This window comes from Clupea harengus, chromosome 2 (assembly GCF_900700415.2).
Source record: "Clupea harengus chromosome 2, Ch_v2.0.2, whole genome shotgun sequence".
Lineage (NCBI taxonomy): Eukaryota > Metazoa > Chordata > Actinopteri > Clupeiformes > Clupeidae > Clupea > Clupea harengus.
In genome coordinates this window covers 27,588,229-27,595,055 of record NC_045153.1, presented here as the reverse complement: position 1 = coordinate 27,595,055, position 6,827 = coordinate 27,588,229, and positions in this window count along the sequence as shown.

Below are 6,827 nucleotides of genomic sequence, written 5' to 3'. Positions count from 1 at the left end.
TACTACACCTTCTGTCTTCAATAAGACATGAAACACATGGTTTGCAATAACATGTACATGAATTCCTCTAGTAATAATAGGATCCATTCTATGTTATTGACATATGTTCATGTACTGCATAGCCAGCAAGCCAGCCTTATTATCCTGGCAATCTCCCCCTCCCCATGAGCCCAGCCCAGACCCCGTATTCGCCCCATATACCCTTTTGCTAAAACCGCTACCATACCTCCCGTTCAGTTTGACCCTACACAACAGCCATACCCAGGAAGTTCAAGAGCAAACACAGGAGACGGGACACAGCGTTTTGGCCAAATTCCAAAAACAATGAATATTAAATATGAAATTGAGTTATTATCATGCTTTTGTGTATTCATATTGGGTTGTGATATGGAGGACAACATGTGTGAGTGCGTGTATGACAATGGAAAATAGTTAGCTGCCAGACTGCATGCACTCACAGCTGTGGCTAGCTTACAACAAAAGGAAAAAGTTTGGTGGTGTGCTATGCAGGAGTGATGCCATTGTCAGTGACAAGAGCCCTCTGTTACATTACCCCTCGTCTGGATTGGCGAGACTCCATCTGCCATAATGTTCTACATTAAGTACCACCGTGTCACCCTGGATATCCCAGCCCTTCATTGACAGGAACCAGGTCGAGGCCTGGTTTAGGTGAATCACATTGCCATATAGCACATTCAGTGTATTCTAATTACTCACACCTATTCATGCTTCATTGCTCACTGCTCTGTGTCAATGAAATGAGCAAATATAGGTAGCACTGTCTATTCTCACTGCACGGCTACTGTTATAAAGTTAGGACCCCTTAGGTGTGTTGCATTATCATGTATGTCACCAGTTATTATGGATTTTCACAACTTTGTCTGAAAAGCAATGCTGCTTGCTGTACCTGTAAAACTGCTGTGCTTGGTTTGAGCTCAAAGCAATATTCAGAGAGAGACCATTCTCACCAGTCCAAGGCACAGTAGAGCACTTCAAAAAGGACAATGTTGTACTTTTTTATCAACATTACTGTTTCATTATCTAAGAGCAAAGGCCATCACCGAACCAGTTAGTCATCTATAATTCCAGGCACAAATAATTTGGAGTAGTGCAGTAATTATTGACTTTACAAAAAGGAGGTCAAGGACAAGAAGAAATAATGGCTCCTGCGTGTGTAAACACACCCCCTAGCAAATCCAATTCAAATCACTGTTAACAGTCCCTGGGGGGCAGGGCAAAACATTTAACTCTGGCTTTTGATGTCCAGTCACATCATCTTGTTTCCAGCCGCACAATATGAGATGTAAGCGGCTACTTAGGATGCATGAGAGGCGGCGTGTGAGTGTGAGGTCATTTGTGTTTAGGATCTAGCGCATGGTGCACAGTGACCAGTGCAGTGAAAAGCACAGGGGGGTTGAAGCCGGTGAGTAAGAAGCTGCCATGTGTCCACTCTGATCCATTTGGATTATTAGCAATATCAAATTAGCCACGGGCTGCAGTGAAGCGGACCATCTGATGAACGCACTGTTAGCTGCAGGGGCGGGGGGGGGCGGGGGGCGGGGGGCGGGGGGGCCAGGAAATGTGCTGATGAGGGGGGAGGGCGAGGTGGAGGGATGTGTCAAACATCAGGGTGCTATGTAATTGAAGCTGATTACACAGAATCCATTACTGCCATTACGAGATCCCTTTGACATGCACAGTATCAGTCCCTCATATTAAAGGTTCCTGGTCAAACGTGCATATAGCACCTGGGGTACTGTAAAGAGGTGCATTGGAATATAGTGGGATTAGATACACTTGGGTTCCTAGAAGAGAGATGTATTTACTTTTTCAGCAGCATAACCAAATCCATTTGCTCTTCATTCACATCACATCAGTGGCACATCAGGAGCAAGTCTCCATGGGCCCCCTGAAATAAGCAAGGGGGGTGACTGGAGGACAGTCACTGTGAGCTCATCATTATACAGGGGATTGTTGCTCATCATAGAGTTGATTGTATTCTTAAGGTGACCATAAACAATAGTTTTTTTTAAATAAATTAAGGCCACAGAATGTTAACTAGTTTTGTAAAGACAAGATAACTCATTTATGAAGACAAGATCCATACTAATAACAAATGTAGAGCGTTATCGTCAGTGCATGTCTGCATATTTCTCAAGTCGTTTCTCATCATTGGAGAAAATGCTTCATTCAATCCTGGATTTTGCTGTGATGACATAACAGAGGACTTTTTCAAACATACTTGCATGCACTGCTAAATAACTTTAATTTTGACTAACTGATTTTAATAAGGGCTAGTATCATTTGAAAGTAGGTTTTGAAAATATACACTGAATTAATAAAATATCTAACTCTAATCTCATATTCTAATGATAATAAGGCAATACCAAATACCAAATCCATGTTGAAATTGTTGCATTGTTGAAATTGACATTCATGAGAAAAGTGTCTTTTGTGTTGGCAATTTGCGTACAGTTGACAGCTTATTTTCTTCCAACATTCATACCAACTGCAAGGGATTTCATGGGCCCCGAACCTGGATTAGATTTGTCACAGACAAGAGAGATGAGGCTGTGCCATGAATGCAATCCTATTCTTCCCTTGTTCTTTTAAATTAAAGGTCACTCTCCTCCTTTATCCACTTTCTAGGGGAAAGAACAGCCACATGTGGCATAGACAAATGGCAGTTTCCAGCTGTTTGAAAAATTAGATAAATCACAGACATTACTGTCAGTCCTCTCTTCACGCAATGCCTCATGTTCTGTGTATTGGCCTTAAATGAAGAGCCTAGACCAAATAAAACTCAGGGAACCGCCAAGCATTAACATTAATAGCAAAACCATTACTAATAGCATACTAATAGCAAAACTATTATAGCACTGTTAAAGGCCTTGCTGCAAAATGCATTGTAGGGGAAAAAGGGGGCAGGAAATAAGCTGCTCGTCCATTAGCTAATTGAATCTATGCTTCTGTGTAGTGCGCTTTTCTGTGCACTTCGCTTTTCCCAGCTGTTTGGCCAGAGACTACTGGGTGGGTTTGTGCTTTGAAGATGAAGGCAGTCAAAGGGAAAAAACAACCCTTTGGCACAGAACTAAGAGATCAAGCTAAGAGCTGTATTATACAATATTACAATGTTAGCCTACTTCATGTCTTCCTGCATTTCTCAACTATCCTATGTTAATATCGAATACAAGGCTAATGGATTTGGGTCGTGTCACAGCAGCTTATAGTTTGCAAAGGCCTTAATGTACCACAAGACATCCCACAGCTAAAACCTGCAGCTACAGAATCACCCTAGCAGCATTCTTAATGATTAATGTCCTTTTGTTCCAACTCCATGCCCTCCATACTCAAAGTATTGTATTGTATTAAACAGGAGTGATGTGTGGGGTTTCACAAGACATTTCCTCGGACAATCGGGTCAGGAGCAGACCTCAGGAGGTAGAAGGCTATCATGACGCCTCCCCCCAGCATCACGGGTCACTGGAGGAACGTATGTCTCACGGCTGTGCTGCATAAGATATCATTCAGACCTCACACTAGCGCACGGTTCCATGCTAGCATCCTCATCGACCTTTAAGTGAAGCACTGCATGCTCCCCCTGGAAGGAAGACTAAACCTGAAATGTGCTGGCCTACACAATGCAACCTTTCCTTTCCCTTCAAGGAATGCGAAACATCTCATCTTTACACTCTAATCCTAACACAGATACAAATATGGTGCACATCAAATAAAAAAATATTTTATTAAGACATACATAGAGTGAAAGAAATACCTTTCTTCTTTTCTTAAAAGGAATGATTTATGTACGGGGAGAAAGAGATGCACGTCCACATTCCCTTCTGATTGTTGCCATGATTGTTATTGCATGCATCTTGGCAATCTGTCACTGTGAGAAATTGCCAGACAAACACGAGCATGGCTGACAGGCTGATCAGCATAACCACATGTTCTGGTGTTGTGATTCATGTAATGAGAAATGTGACCCGTGCGTTGCTATGTTGTGGCCACTGCGTGTGAACCCCGTTGGAGGGTGGAGGAATTGAGGCCAATTAGAGTGGCACTGGCCAGGGGGCTCTGACAAGTCTGTGATTGAGAGAGCGAGAGAGAAAAAACACGCTCCTCGTTATGGGGCGGGACTGTCATCAAGCGGAGCCTGTGTGAGGCTGACGCTGACAGGGTCTGACAGGTGTTATGAGACCTTGAGGGTGTTCTTCAGTATCTATAGAACAGGAATCATCTTGAATTCATCATAAGCTTGCAGCCCCATTGCAATGCACCTGCAGGGTCATTTGAAAATGTCACATTATTAGCCAATCCTAATCGATCGAGGGACATAGTGGAGTCTTTAGGTCACAATGCATGCAAGACATTCAAGTCAGCAGAGAAAGAAGGAGAGCTAGGGTGAGTCCAACTAGATACTCTCTGTGCGTGTGTGTGTGTGTGTGTGTGTGCGTGTGTGTGCGTGTGCGTGCGTGTGTGTGTGTGTGTGTGTGTGTGAGTGTGTGTCTGTGAGTGTGTGAGTGTATTTGTCTTCCTGTGAGATGTTCTCTGCTAAAGCGTATACAAACTGGCTTGCAGGCAAGAGGTGGTGAAACCATTTCTTTCACCCTCCCTGTGTCCTAATGTGTCTTCAGGGGCACGAAGCCCAGTACTGAGAATTCTCATTTGTGAGCGCAGCTCTCTCAGATGGCTTTTATTGATTCACTTTCCTACGTGAGAGGCATTAGTATAAGAAGCTGTTACCTTTTTAAGTAAATGTCCCCCTTGATATCAGCACTGTGTAGGCGCAAAGCCATAAAGGATCATTTACACCTGTTGATTTGTACTGCTCCCAGTTTATGAGGTCACAAATCCTGTTCCTACTGCTTTATCAATAACTATAGAAAAATTGAAGATTTCACCGAGGCAGAAAACGAGCCTGGTAATTAAACAGGCCCTAAGCAAATTGAAGCAGCAGTACTTTCGATGTGTTTTATTTACTAGTTCTTCCAATGACAAGGCCATACAGATTAAAGGTCTGTATTACAGTAGTAATGATTAAAGGTCCCCTCCATACCCATACAACACCTTCCTTTATGAACGTGATGCTGTATAATACATTTACATTTCATTTATATAATCAAATTGTGTCTCCAGACAAAGCCAACAAGTAATTGTTACTTTGGTATTTGTGGTTGAATCTTTCAACATTACAGGCAATATACACCTAGATGAGACAAATATACTGTAATCATATCAAATCATCTCATGAAAATGTCTCATATGTATAGACGATAACAGGTATCTGATGGCATGACCCCCAAAAAGGATATTTGTAAAGGAGTATCACAGGAGTATCACAGGAGTATCACAGGAGTATCACATAATCTGTTTCATACTCCTTGGTTGCACCTCATTCGTCCTCGTCGTCTCATCTTGCATGTAAATACATGAAGGCAGTGGCCCCTATGGGCTGGGAACTGTAAAACCATCTAGTGTCTGATTATCTCCTTGATTTTTTGTTTTATCAGTAGTTTTTATGCACTTATGACATGTGTCATTATGTGTCCATAACATGGTTCTTCACACAGAAATGCTTTCCGACATTCCGTCTCACAAACACCATTGAGGTAGGCGGGATGTTGCATTATTTATCCAGTTCCTCTCTGAAATGAAAATACACTTTTTTGCCACACCGCAAAGCTAGAATTGTTTGCTGTCCAGAGGTTTAGTGCTTTCTGTTCTATCCAATGACTCTATATACAGTCGATGGTTCTATCTATCTACAGTAGGCCACAAAAGAATCGTAAGCCTAAGTAGTTCGGAGAATCCGTCTACTTCGGAGCGTACCCCGAAAGTATCATAACTTAAGTAGTAGGCCTACTTCAAAAATGCTCATAGATTAAACTATGGACACATAATTGGCAAAGTAATTAAATGAGACATTGGCAGAGTCGTTAGTGATTCTGTTTGTCAATGCATATCTTTTTGCCTCTTTTTTGAAAGGGACAGGGGCATACTGTAGCATAAGGGGCATAGGTAGGGCCTAGGCCTTGCTCACTAGTTGGTGGAAGTGTAACGATTAATGGAGTAGGCTAATGAACATATAGCCAACACAACTTGTGCTGTGTCAAACACAGCTACAGGCCTATATTGATCTAGAAAATGTATCTTCTCACTATCTTTTCCAACCTCTTCCTTAATCAAATTCCTTCTTCAAGGACACCCCAAAGCACTCTTGCTCAGGCAGCATGCCTTTCACTGTAGGAAATTGCAAGTAGCAAATGAACAGGCTTATGCTAGATGTCTTAAGTACGCCTAATATGTTGACATGTCATGCAACAAACAAATATGAATGCAGTGTAATATTATAATTTTTTAATAATTAGCATTGTGTGTGTGTGTGTCATAGGTCTACTCGGAGAAGGTTTATTCTAGTTAGAATAGTTAGATGTGCAGTTTATTCACCTCTAAGTTAGTTAGCATGTAAGAGGTTCAATGGCAGTTGTGGCGTCACCTGACATCCCCAAATTGATGTTATCTTAGCAGCACTGTTTACATGGACAGCGCCAGTCAAGTAGCTAGGCTACTACTTAAGAGCAGGGCAAGAGCGTTCGCATTACATGCTTGTTTGGGAAACAAGCGCTAGGTAATTCATAGCCTTAGTAATACCTTAACTGTACCTTAAAGTGTAAGTGCACCCTAAAATGTTTTTTGAGCTGTAAACTAAATAATACGACTGAATGGCATTTTATGGGTTGAAAATGGCTCAATATGCCATTCACTGTTTAAAAATCATCCTGAACTGATGATGCGGATGTATTTACTACTATTTGGTACATATC